Source organism: Bubalus bubalis, chromosome 20 (genome assembly GCF_019923935.1).
Source record: "Bubalus bubalis isolate 160015118507 breed Murrah chromosome 20, NDDB_SH_1, whole genome shotgun sequence".
Classification (NCBI taxonomy): Eukaryota; Metazoa; Chordata; class Mammalia; order Artiodactyla; family Bovidae; genus Bubalus; species Bubalus bubalis.
The window spans coordinates 42,232,109-42,245,702 of record NC_059176.1 but is presented as its reverse complement, the minus strand read 5'-3'; the positions used below and the strand labels follow the sequence as shown (position 1 = coordinate 42,245,702).

General features: G+C 51.2%; 1 protein-coding gene across 6 annotated transcripts in view; it reads left to right on the top strand.

Annotated features, from left to right (window-relative positions):
- Positions 1-10,522: 10,522 nt before the first annotated feature.
- APBA2 (amyloid beta precursor protein binding family A member 2) overlaps positions 10,523-13,594 on the top strand; it is a 137,404-nt gene continuing 134,332 nt past the window's right edge. For 2 of the 6 annotated variants that reach the window (XM_044932769.2, XM_006066407.4), the window contains exon 1: positions 10,523-10,767. The gene's annotated coding sequence lies outside the window, so the exon portion shown is untranslated. Of the gene's footprint in view, positions 10,768-10,979; positions 11,154-13,594 lie in introns of those variants that run through there. The other 4 variants (XM_025271826.3, XM_006066403.4, XM_025271825.3 and 1 more) reach the window with 3 other exon arrangements.

Genomic DNA, 13,594 nt, shown 5'->3' with positions numbered 1-13,594 from the left:
CTGCCTCCCCTAGACCTGCTCCCCCAGGGAGCTTTGTGAAGCCATTCAGCCTAGGAAGCCCCTCACCTGTCCTTTCAGTGCTGCACATCGGGGCCTGGGGACCCCCTCAGCTGGCGGGTCTCGAGCTTCTGTGTGCATCAGAATCACCTGATGGTGACATGGATGGACATAGAGCTCGTCATATTGAGTGAGGTAAGTCAGACAGAGAAGGGGAAATAGAGAAGGAGAAATAGCCTAATGACAGCCTTATACACGGAAAAGATACAAATGAATTATTTACAAAACAGAAAGAGACTCAAAGACTTGGAGAAGGAACTGTGGTTACCAAGGGGGAAGGAAGGAGGAAAGAGATAGGGAGTTTGGGATGGACATGTACATACCACTATGTTTTAAAATGGATAACCAATAAGGACCTACTGTACAGCACAGGGAACTCTGCTCAATGTTATGTTGCAGCCTGGATGGTAGGGGAGTTTGAGGCGGGACCATGGATATGTGTTTATGTATGGCTGAATCCCTTTGCTGTGCACAACATTGTTAATTGGCTAAATTGCAATATAAAATTAAAAATTAAAAAGAAAAAAGGATCACCTGTAGAATGTTAAAATATAGGTTTCTTGGCTCTGTCTCTAGAAACCCCAATTCTGCAGGTCTGGGTGAGGCCCAGAGAGTTTCCACTTCTAACCAGGTCAGGCTGGTGGGAGATCACGATTTGAGAGTCATGGCCCCACACAGAGAGCAGTGGCTGTGCTCCCCTTTCTCTCCTGCCCCAGACCTTGCTTTTGAAGTATCAAAGCCAGGAATGCGGCTGACTTCTCTGACTTTGCTGGCTTGGGGACAATTCAGCTAGGAGTCACCGCTGGAGGGCTGGGAGAAGGGTGGGGTCACCGGGTGAAGGCAAATTGTCTATTTCGTTGGTATCTTAGAGTGCTGGTCTTTTTCTCTCCAAGAAGCCATGTACATAGACAACTTCAAAAGTCACTCGTTTTTCTCTTTCTTAGTGCTTCCCAGGTGGTGCTAGTGGTAAAGAATCATAGTTGTTCCTTCCTCTCTGTGCAAGGCTCTGAGAACCGATTGGGACCACAGCCACCTGGAGAACATTTAAAAGACACACCCTGGATCAGAGTGCCCCCCCAGAAGCAGAAAGTTGAAGCTCTTCCGATGCCTCCCCTCCACTGGCTTGACAGATGGAAGAAAGCCAGTCTCCGGGAGCCCTGTCCACCCTCATTCTCTGCAGCCGCATCTGCTGCTGCTGCTGCTCAGTCACTTCAGTCGTGTCCGACTCTGTGCAACCCATAGACATCAGCCCACCAGACTCCCCCACCTCTGAGATTCTCCAGGCAAGAACACTGGAGTGGGTTGCCATTTCCTTCTCCAATGCATGAAAGTGAAAAATGAAAGTGAAGTTGCTCTCTTAGCGACCCCATGGACCGCAGCCTACCAGGCTCCTCCACCCACGGGATTTTCCAAGCAAGAGTACTGGAGTGGGGTGCCATTGCCTTCTCCGGCAGCCGCGTCTAGGGAACACGTGTTCAGGCCTGAACACGCGACCCCAGCTGCCTGCTGGCCCATGGGATCCCTCAATACGCTGCAGACGTGCAGAGAAAGAAGTAACATTTCATAGATGGGCTGACAGAGCTCTCTGCATATGCGATTTACTACCGTGGTATTTTAAATATGTGAAATCCAAGATACATGTTATAATGTAAAACTCCAGTAAGGTGTGGGAGGAAGGCACGGTGTAGAGTAAGCCCAAGAAGTTAATGGTCTCCTAGCAACGGTGAAAACCACGTTTGTGCTTTCCGCACAAACCTGGTCCTCCTTCAGTATCGCTGTCCTGGCCAAGGGCAGCATCTTCCTCAAGTTGCTGGAGCCTGAGCCTGAAGACAAATCCTGGCACCTCCTCCTACCCCACCCCCTCTTCCGGCGGGCTCCCCAGTGCGCGTGCGCACGCTTGCAGCCCTTACAAAGGCCCCTTTTTGAGTCTTTTAAACAGCTCTGGACCATCTGCTATGCTCCCTCTGTGCTTTTCGCCTGGGCTCTGGTCTCTGATCTCCATAGTCCATTCTACACTTGGCAGCCAGAGGATGTGTTTGTTCATTTACTTTTATTATTATTATTTTACAACCACACCTGTAATTGTGTCAACAGCCACTGAACACGTCAAAAGAGTTGCAAGAACATGCATCAGCTCCAGGCCTCAGATCATCCTGGAAGACAAACACATTTGATAACACTTGGTGACAGCTCCGGGGAAAGCAAGCGCTCTCCTCTGTTGCTGATGGCTGTGATGTTAGGAAGTGTCTATGTAACCATTGTCATGGTGGTTTGACAATGTTTATCAAAGTTGTACATTTGCATACTTTGGGACCGATTTTTAGAGATGTACCCTAGAGGGACAAGTGTTAGATGATAATTATTTGTTGCACCATTGTCAGCAAGAGCAAAGGATTGGAAGTAACCTAAAGGCTTATCAATAGGGGACAGGTCCTTATATGCAGAGTACGTCATGAGAAACGCTGGGCTGGAAGAAGCACAAGCTGGAATCAAGATAGCCGGGAGAAATATCAATAACCTCAGATATGCAGATGACACCACTCTTATGGCAGAAAGTGAAGAGGAACTAAAGAGCCTCTTGATGAAAGTGAAAGAGGAGAGTGAAAAAGTTGGCTTAAAGCTCAACATTCAGAAAACGAAGATCATGGCATCTGGTCCCATCACTTCATGGGAAATAGACGGGGAAACGGTGGAAACAGTGTCAGACTTTATTTTTTGGGGGTCCAAAATCACTGCAGATGGTGACTGCAGCCATGAAATTAAAAGACGCTTACTCCTTGGAAGGAAAGTTATGACCAACCTAGGTAGCATATTGAAAAGCAGAGACATTACTTTGCCAACAAAGGTCCATCTAGTCAAGGCTATGGTTTTTCCTGTGGTCATGTATGGATGTGAGAGTTGGACTGTGAAGAAAGCTGAGCACCGAAGAATTGATGCTTTTGAACTGTGGTGTTGGAGAAGACTCTTGAGAGTCCCTTGGACTGCAAGGAGATCCAACCAGTCCATCCTAAAGTAGATCAGTCCTGGGTGTTCATTGGAAGGACTGATGCTGAAGTTGAAACTCCAATACTTTGGCCACCTCATGCGAAGAGTTGACTCATTGGAAAAGACTCTGAAGCTGGGAGGGATTGGGGGCAGGAGGAGAAGGGGACAACAGAGGATGAGATGGCTGGATGGCATCACCGACTCGATGGACATGAGTTTAGGTGAACTCCAGGAGTTGATAATGGACAGGGAGGCCTGGTGTGCTGTGATTCATGGGGTTGCAAAGAGTCAGACATGACTGAGCGACTGAACTGAACTAAGATGGATAAGGGTATATTCATATCATGACGTTGTATATAACCGTGAAAAACAGGAAATTCTCTCTGTACAGACACGGAATTTTTTTTTTTTTTTTTTTTAAGAAAAATGATTACTTGACAAAAACAAGTTGCAGAACAGTGTTGTGGATCTGTGTGCAATTGTTTGTATGAGCCTTACAGTCTCTCTGGAATTGTACCCCTCCCCCAAACTGACCGCTGAGCCCTTGGTGAGGGACTGGTGTCTGTGAGGAGGGGCTCTCCCCTCTAGCCTCTGTTTTGAAACTATAGTTGCAAATCATGTTACAGTGTTACTCACCCAAAATATAACTACATAAAAATTTATAAAGTACATTATGTCAGCACCTGCAACACATCTGGCATATAGTAGCTCCTTATTCTTTATTGAGTAAATTAAACATGCCAGCCCCCTAAAATGTACACTCTGAATTAGTTACCTGTTGCTTGATCAAGTTACCCCAAAATTTGGTGACTTCAAATAACAAACATTTATCCCCTTCCCCGAGTTTCTATGGATCAGAAGTCTGTAGATGGCTTAGCTGTGGGTCCCTGTTGTGGCCTCTTTTGAGGTTGTCACTGAACTCTCAGGGCTGCAGTTCCCCAAAGGCTTGGCTGGGGCTGGGGCACCTGCTGCGGTCTCATGAATGTGGACTTGGTTCCTCACTGCTCAGGCCACTTCATAGGCAGCTGTTGAGGTGAGAGAGAGAACAAGAGAGGACATCTGGGGTGGAAGCCACGGTCTTTGTGCTCCAGTCTCAGAGCTGAAATCCATCATGGCTGCTGAGTTCCATTCATCAGAAGCAAGTCAGCCAGTCCAGTCCATGCTCAGAGGGACACGACCACAGAGGGTGTGAGTCTTAGAAGGTGTGTGTCCTCTAGGCTGAGAGGCCACCTGCATGCTCTCCGACGGCTTCACCTTTCTTCATCCTAAATAGTTTCTGACAAGGCCTCATAGGGCTGCCCTGAAGCCTGAACAACCCCTCCTAGATGCCACCCTCCAATCTCCTCTACACGGGCCTTTCTTTTTTAAATACCTTTTTTTTTTTATGTTCACGTATAGTTGATTTACAGTGTTGTATTAGCTTCAAGGGTACAGCAAAGTGATTTAGTTAAACATGTGTCTATTCTTTTTCATATTCTTTTCCCATTTAGGTTATTACAGAATATTGAGCAGAGTTCTCTGTGTTATACTGTATATCCTTGTTGATCATCTATTTTATTTTTAAACATTTTATTTTGGAATAATTGTATTTATTTCTGTATTATTTTAATTCCTCTATTTATTGGCTGTATGAAAATTTTATTTTTTTACTTTATTTAAAATTTTTATTTATTTCCTATTTTAGGGGGGGATCTTTGGTCCCCAGCTAGGGGACTCACACTTCCTGCATTGGAACCAAGGAGTCTTAAACACTGGAACACCAGGTAAGTCCCTGATTATTTATTTTAAATATAGTAGCACCTATGTCAATCCCCAACTCCCAATCTATTTCTCCCCCTCACCTTTCCCCTTTGGTAACCATAAGTTTGTTTTCTATGTCTATGAGTCCGTTTCTATTTTGTAAGTTCATTTGTGTCATATTTTAGATTTCATATGTAAGTGCTACCATATGATATTTGTCTTTCTGTTTCTGATTTACTTCATTTAGTGTGACAATCTCCAGGTCCATCCATGTTGCTGCAAATGGTATTATTTCATCCATTTTTTATGGCTGAGTAATATCCCACTATATATATGTACCACATCTTCTGAAACTGTGATGAAAAAACTCCCAACAAACAAAAGTCCAGGATGAGCTGGCTTCACAGGAGAATTCTATCAAACATTTAGAGAAGAGATAACACCTTCTGAAACTATTCCCCAAAAATGCAGAGGAATAAACACTTCTAAGCTCATTCTATGAGGTCACCATCACCCTGATACATAAACTAGACAAAGACACCACAAAAAAAGAAAATTCCAGGCCAATATCACTGATAAACATAGATGTAAAAATCCTCAACAAAGTACTAGTAAACTGGCTTGAGCAATACATGGAAAGGATCACCATGATGAAGTGGGGTTTATCCCAGGGATGCAAGGATTTTTCAGTATCCACAAATCAATCAGTGTGATAGATCACATCACCAAACTAAAGATTAAAAACTATATGATCATCTCAATAAATGCAGGTAAAGTTTTTGACAAAATCCAATGTCCATTTATGATAAAGGCTCTGCACAAGCCTTTCTTAAGTTCCCCAAACACACAGGGCTCCTGCCAGTTCCGAAGCCTCCGCACATGTTGTTCCCATCTGAAACATTGGCTGGAATGTAAGGGAAGCCCAGCTCCCTCCCCATCTAGCAGCTTTTGCAGCCTTTGTCCAGTCTCTTTGTGTGACTGATGGTCGAATGCCTGCATCTCCCAGAAGCTCTGACAGCTTCTACCTGAGCATATCTGGTTTTGCTTCCCTGGTTTCTCCATATAACACCAGACACTGATTACATGGTGACTGCTCAATACAGAGTAGGTGGATAAAGTCATCCTTTTCCTTGAGTCAGTCAGGGTCCCAGCAAGAAGCAGAGGATATTTTCCAAAGAGGTAAAGGAGGAGAGTTCAGGAAAAGGACTTTTCACAGAGGTAGGGCAGAGTGAGGGGAATAGACAGCCTAGCATGGGTAGGAGGACTGTTAGCACCTCCAGGCTAGTCAAGGGAGGACTGCTGGAATCCAGTGAGACCTGCAGCTCTTAGCGGGAGGGAGCTGGGAGGCAGAGGCTGTGGGCTTCATTGGAAGGACATGGCCATTCTTAGCTTCGTGTGGGGAAGGGACCCAGAAAGATCCACCAGCACTGCCCTCCTCATCCCTCCAGGCTCCTGCCAGTACCTCCCGTTGGGCAAATGAACCGGGAGTCAGGGAGCCCACAGACACGGTCCACAGACACCAGCCTCCTGGGCCCAGAGCCCAGTGTGAGAGGCTAGAGGGTGGGTCGAGAGGCGAACGGGGACGTGGGGCTCATCCCACACTGCCCGCAGTCTCCTCCTCCTACCCCTTTGTTGGCCGCCAGCTTAGTGCAGGATCATGTCAACTCTGTCACAGTCTCACTTGGAAATGAAAACGTTAACCGGCTTTGCTCCTGTGAGAATTGGGGAAAACTGGGGAGAGAGTGTGTGAATGAGAAGCACAGCAGATGCCAGCAGGGTGTTATTTGCCTCCGTGTGGACGCACATCTGCAGTATTTCTCAACCACATCTGGGGGAGCAGCTACAACTGGAGTTGCCACCAGATTAAGTTTATGACAATCCGCTGTCACTTCCCAAGATTCATACACCACCTGCACAGGCCTAAGAGGCAAGTCAAAAGGGGCTGGCTCAGCTGTGCCCCCCGCTTCCCTCCAGGCTGTGACGGGGGCCACGGGCTCCGCAGCTCCCCCTGGACGGAGCATCCCTTCTTGATTACCATCCCAGGAGGGAGGGTCAGTTCCTTAGCTTTTCCTCTGATGACAGTTCTCATCCCTCATGTCAGGGGAGCCCATCTGGGGACTCTGCAAGGGGCCCTGGGTGTCCGTGCCATTGGGAGGGGCCACAGGGTGGGTCTGCAGGCCTGTTAGACCCACCTCGGTCAGATTCAGGCCCAGACTTCCCTCTCCTGATGACCACGAGCCCCCACTTTGATTCTAGATCCCAGTGATATTTTGCTTCTTAAGGGTTTTTAAAAAAATTTCCTAGGAAAGAACATCACTTCAGAGACAAAGTCCAGCCATCTTCAAAGATCTCGGGATTTCCTTTTTTCCAGAGCATATGTGACCTTCCAAGGCCCCTCTGGGGAGGAGTCAAAGGAAGATTTACAGCATGTATTTGCAGCAATGCTGCAGGACCCATCTTCAGGATACCCGGCTTCTGAGTCTGGAAACTGACTTCAGTCTGGAGATGTGACTGCTGCTCATTTCCTTCTTTGGGGTCCATTAGCCAGCATCAGAGGTCATGTGGATCAAAGCATTCTGGCTACACCTGTCTTCCTGCTCATCACAAAACAGGCACCCCCTTGTCTTTGGCAGTGAAACACGCCACTTGGTTTTTGCCACCGCGGAATCCCACCATCACCAAGGACACCAGGGGCATCTCAACAGTGACCTCTCCCAGCAGCAGACCCAGTCCACAGAGAATGTGCACAGGGTCTTTAAGTAAGAGAGGCTGCTGGTCTTCCGAGACCCAGACCGGCTGGCCATTCCCATCAGCCAGAAACAGAACCCGTTCCAGACAGACTCAAGGGTCAAGGTTCTTAATGCCCCTGGCCTCTACTCAGATGGTGAATCCCAGACCTCAGGGTCCTGCTCCTTTCCAAAGCATGTCCACATAGGACACTTGTAAAGCCTTTGAATTCAAATGACATTGTAATTCTGCCATATTCACAAAGCCCGCGTTTGACTTTTGGCAAGGTTATCTCTATGGCTACAGCAAATAAAAGATTCTCTGGGGGGTCTGATAAAAATTCTCTGGTTTTCTGTAAGCTCCAAGCTTTAACCTGGAGTATGTAGTTTTTCTTTCTGCCGGGTCTCTGGTGTAGTAAGAACTGGCCACCCACCCCACAGTCTTGACATCACCCTTACTGACCTTAAGGGCTGAAGTCACCTGCCCTTCCTTCCCCACCTCATCCCCTGCTCTGCCCTGAGTTCTGGCTTTAGTAAGGACGTTGTCCAATTGCAGGTGGCGTGGCCTGAATCGTTGTTGTTGTTCAGTCATTGAGTCATGTCCGACACTTTGTGACCCCAAGGACTGTAGTCCGCCAGGCTCCTCTGTCCATGGGATTTCCAAGGCAAGAATACTGCTGTAGATTGCCATGCTCACCTCCAGGGGATCATCCCGACCCAGGGATTGAAGCCACGTCTCCTGTATTGGCAGGCGAATTCTTCCCTTGCTTAGCCACCAGGCAAGCCCTGTGGCCTGGATTATTGACAGCTTGTTTCCCATCATTAAGAATTCAGCATGGGACTTCCCTGGTGGTCCAGTGGTTAGAACTTTGCATTCCAGTGCAGGGGATGCAGGTTTGATCCCTGGTTGGGAAGCTAAGATCCCACATGCTTGTGGCCAAAAAAATCAAAACATAAAACAGAAGCAATATTGTAATGAATTCAATAAAGACTTTAAAAATGGCCCACAACAGAAAAATCTTTAAAAAGGGGGGGAAAAAAAAGAAAAAAAGAGCTCAGCACTGTGTCCAGGGCCCAGGACATGATCGCACTTACCCCAGAATCTATCTAAGAGGGTCTGTTTCCAGGGACCATGATTGGTACCTGTGCTGTGTGAATCAGGGTCCAGGCGGGGAAACAATCCACACTGGCTGTTTTTAAGCAGAGAGACTTAAACACAAAATTGTTTCAGCAGGATCGGAGAACTCAGTGAGCCGAACTAGCTGACGATTAAATCATATCTGCGGCTGTGGCCAAGCTCTGGGTGAGGGCACTGGTGTTAGCATGTCTCACCCGCTCAGTCCAGTCTCATCCCACCCTCCCAGGCTGCTCTCCCAGTGACCCTGACAGTGCAGGCTGCCCCTCTGTCTGCCCCACAAGGGCCTTTATTGCCTATGAACCAGGAGCGGGCCTCCAGCCAGTCTGCCATTGCTGCAGCCCAGGGCCCAGGTCAGTGTCTGCCACCAGAATTTTTTCTTTTTACTTGGAAAAACAAAAATTGGAATATAGTTGCTTTGCAATGTTGCGTTATTTTCTGTTGTACAGCAAAGTGAATCAGCCGTATGTATACATATATCCCCTCTCTCTTGGACATCCCTCCCTTCCCACCTAATCCTCTCATCCCACCCCTCTATGTCAGCACAGAGCATCCAGCTGAGCTCCTTGTGCTATACAGCAGCTTCCCATTAGCTATCTAATTTACACATGGTAATGTATTTATGTCAGAGCTACTCATTTTGTTCCGCTCTCTCCTTCCCCTGCTGTGTCCACAGGGTCAATCTCTGTGTCTGTGTCTCTATTGCTGTTCTACAGATAGGTTCATCAGTACCATTTTCCTAGATTCCACATATATGTGTTAATATAGGATGTTTGTTTTCCTCTTTTTGACTTACTGCACTCTGTATGAGAGACTTTTTAGGTCCATCACATATACAAATGACCCTATTTTGTTGCTTTGAGTAATATTCCATTGTGTATGTATACCACATCTTTATCCATTCCTCTGTTGTTGGACATTTAAGTTGTCTTCCTATCCTGGCTACTGCAAATAGTGCTGCAGTGAACATTGGGGTGCATTGAATTACAGTTTTCTCAGTGTCTGGCACAGGGATTTTTTTTTTTTTTTAAGATAAATGATTAATGATGAAATCAGTTTTCACAACCACTTTCTGAAGAAGCAAGGATCCAGTTTGTCAGTTGAGACATCTCAGCCTCACCTGAACCACATGGATGGAGCTGGGGTTAGGTGGGAGATTTCTAGAGAACGCCAAGCAGACAAAAGCCATCACTGGAGAACGTCAACATCTTACAGCACCTGCTATTGCAATGGTGACCAGCATGATTTGGCTCATTTTACACCCTGGGTTCAGAGGTGTGCATGTGCCACCAAGTCTTGTGACTATCCCTGAAGGCAAGTCATGGTATTTCCCCGTTTAACAGTGGAGGAAACTGAGTTGTGCAGAGGAGAGACACCAGCCCAGGTCAGAGGCCCCGGCTGAGTGCTGGCCTGGCTGGGATCCTCAGCCACGATGTACACCGCTCCTCGGAACAGGCGTTTCTAGACGTCTGTTCGACAGAACAATGACCCCCGAGATGCCCACATCCTAACCTCTGGACACTGAATATCCACCTTACAGGAAAAAGAGGCTTCGTAGATGTGGGGAAGGGCCTCCAGTTGGGCAGATTTTCCTAGATTCTAAGGGTGGGCAGAATCGAGTCACTTGAGTTCTTTTTAATTTTATTGGAGTATAGTGTATAGATTTGGGTCCTTCTCCGTTTAGGACGACAAGGAGGGAAAGGGCTGGGGTGAGGCCTTGGGGGAGGGGAGGCCAGTGGTCAGGCCAGGGCAGCACAGGATATTGGGAACGGGGTGATGGGATGGTTCCCAGGGGCCTGGGACGCAGCCAGTGATCTGTGGCGGGGTGGCGCTGGGGGCCTGCCCTCCAGAGGGGGCTCTCAGAGGCCGAGATCTCCCCGCGACTTCTGCGCAGGGCCGAACAGGGCGCGGTGGGCAGGACCTTCCGTCACATGCGCTAGGGAGCCCGCCAGGGGGCAGCGTGGCGCCCGGGGCAGGTGCGGACGCAGGGGTACCTCGCTGTCACCTGTTCCACCCGCCGGAGGACTAGACCCCCGCGTCTCCTCATCCTGCAGGTGCCAGGCGAGCCGGGGAATCTGTGCTCTCCAGGGCCCCGAGGCCGGCCCCGCAGGACCTGGGCCCCAGGTGCGCCCCCCGCAAGTCCGCCGAGAGTCGGGGCGAGGGCTCGGGGAGGGGGCTGGGCGCGCACGCATCTTTGTCCTCCTCCTGGTCTTCCCGCCGCGCGCTCTCGCCCGGCGAGGAGCGCTGGCGAGGCCAGGGCGGGGCGGGGCGCGGGCGTCCAGCCGCAGGCCGGTGCGGGGTGCGCCCGCGGGCCCCGCTGCGTGGGCCGGGCAGGAGCGGCCCTGCGTGCCGTATGCCGCGTTCGGGGCGCGCCCGCCGCTATCCAGCTTCCCGGGCTCGGCAGCATCTCGGTGCGCGGCTCACAAAGAGCTGCGGCGGCGGCCCCGCGCTCGGCCTTGGGGACACAGCGGCGGCGGCCGTGCACCCGCACGGCCCGGAGCTCGGGCCAGGTAAACCGGGGTCCGGGCCGACCGACCCTTCCCCAGAGCGGCCGCAGCCTGGGGGCGCCGGGGCTGGCGCGGGGGGCGCGATCGGGCGGCGCTGCGGGCGGGGGGCGCCGCGCGGATCAGGAGTACGGACCGGGCGGGCGCGGCGGGGCCGAGCTGGTGGCTCGCGCATCCCGGGCCGGGGCGCGGCGGCGAGGGGCGACTAGGCGCAGACCAGGGACGCAGACCCGCGGCGGCTGCCCGCTCGGGTCCCGCCGGGCTGGTCGGGCCGCTGGAGTATTCCGCGGCCCCTCTCGGCACTGGTACTGAGTCCCTGTGAGGGGCGGCAACTCCCGAGTTTGGGGTCTTTTCTGGGTTCCCTGTCACTCGGGAAGCCGAGCCCCGGTTTTCTAGCCCTCCACCCTTTTCCTTTATAACGAGGCCCAGCGGGAGAAACTCCTCAGTTAAAAATTCCACAGTCGGGTTCCCCTGGGCGGCCGGCGCTGGGCTGGGGGCGCGGCGCGAACCTGCCCCGTCTTCCCAGCCCCTTTCCTCTCGGCCTGGCTGCTACTGATGGTCTATGCGAAGGGCGAGGCTCCCGCCCCCGAGCCGGGCTGTGCCCCGGGCGGGCCAGGCAGCGGGCCTCGGTGTGCCAAGGCCGCGGGGCTGGGGACTTGGGGGTCGAAATTGCCCTGGACCCGGTGCTGAGGGAGGGTAGCTAGGGGCCCACCCTTCCCGAGCCTCGCTGAGCATGGAGGCTGAGATTGTACTTGCTTGTCTCAACTTAGTATTTACTTGCAGAAGGAAGACTTAATTTTTTCACATATGTTTGGATCCGGCCTGATAGGGGCCAACCTCAAATCTGGTGGTTAAGCCAACTCATAAATGGCCGTGGGGACGGTCAACCCCCAAGTGGGGAATCTCCTTTGTGCCCTTCATCCCGTGGCCTGAGCTGTCCCTGACCTCTTCAGCCTCTGTCCCCTTTCTGAGAATACCGCCCCCCACATGCCCTCCTTCTTTCTCTATGAGAAAAATAGTGTTTTGGGGATTAATGACCTGAAGGCTTCCAGGGTGGGAACCACACAGCTTTTCCTGGGGTACACGTTTAGTTTGCTCTGCAGGGTACCCACAGCCTGGTGGATGGCTTCTTTCCCAAGCCTCTGGGTTAGTGGGCCTTCTGGTGAGGTGAGGTGAGGGGGAGGGTCTTGCCTTCTCTTGGGGGGCTTCCATTCTTCAGGGGACACTGAGGGTCCTCCAGCCAGGATGCCCTGCCCTCACACTGCTGGGGGGCTGTCCGTCCTGCCTCCATCTGCACTCAGGAAAGGGGGTTGGTGGCTCCTGAGCAGCAAATGACCCTGGCATGGAGCCTGCTGGCACTCAGGATGGTGTCCAGGGTGTTAGTGAGCGAGTTGGAGCTTGCTGAGGAGTCAGCTTGCTGAGTGGGCCGCCTTCTGGGTGGGCACTGGCAGAGAGACCCTTGGATGGGTCTCCAGAGCTGCACTAGGTCTGGGTGGTGGCCCTAGTGACAGGCGCCCTGAGAGTCTGCTGTGGGGCCTGGCTCTCCAGACCTCTGCTCATTGGTTGGGGAGCAAGGTCGGGCCCCTCCCCCATTGCCTGCCTTCCCATCTCCAGGGTACTGGGCTTCTCTGCCTGGGAGAAGTGTGGGCTGAACCAGATGGGGTGTGTGTGTGTGTGTGTGTGTGTGTGTGTGTGTGCGCGCGCGCACGCGTGTTCCTGCCTGTGTGAACATGAGAGGTGGGGTGGGTGGGCACTGGCACGCGGATGAAGCCTGTGTGGTCAGTTTCTTAATCTTTGGCCTCTTGCTTGTGTTCTCGGTTGCCCCGGGCTGGACTTGTGGTTTGTTAACTTGGCTCTGCCTTGGTACTTCTAACCCTTTAAAAAAAAATTAGTTTCACAGGGATAATTAGTGGGGATGTATTGTGAAATGGAGGCGCATAAATAATCCAATTTGCCAACTGAGCTAAGAAATGCGGGATAAAAATAAAAGATAATTGTAAAAGACACCAGTCGCACCCCTGGAGCTGAGAGGGAGTGCCAAAACACCTTAATGTTTCCTAGACACAGCTGAGGAACTCAGGAAAAGCTCATGTGATAGGAAGTTTGCCTCGGGCTGGGCTTTGTTTGACTTGGGCAGCCCTGAGGTCTGTGGAGGGACAGGAGCCCCAGGGCACAAGCACAACCCCCCCACCGCCCCACCAGGCTTCAGCTCCGCCTGGGCACTCCTCCCCATCCTAAGCCCTGAGCACCTGATCCAGGGACTCAGCAGGTCAGGGCCTCTGGTCACACTGGGGTCTGAAGTCTTGGAGAGATGTTTGTGTTGGGGAAATTTGGAGGACTGGGTGCAGGTGGCCACAGAGGGAGGCCCTGAGCTGGCATGGAGGGCTTCCTTCCAGAACAAGTGGCAGAAAGCAGCGTTCTGCCTTGAGAAAGTGGCAGAGAGCTGG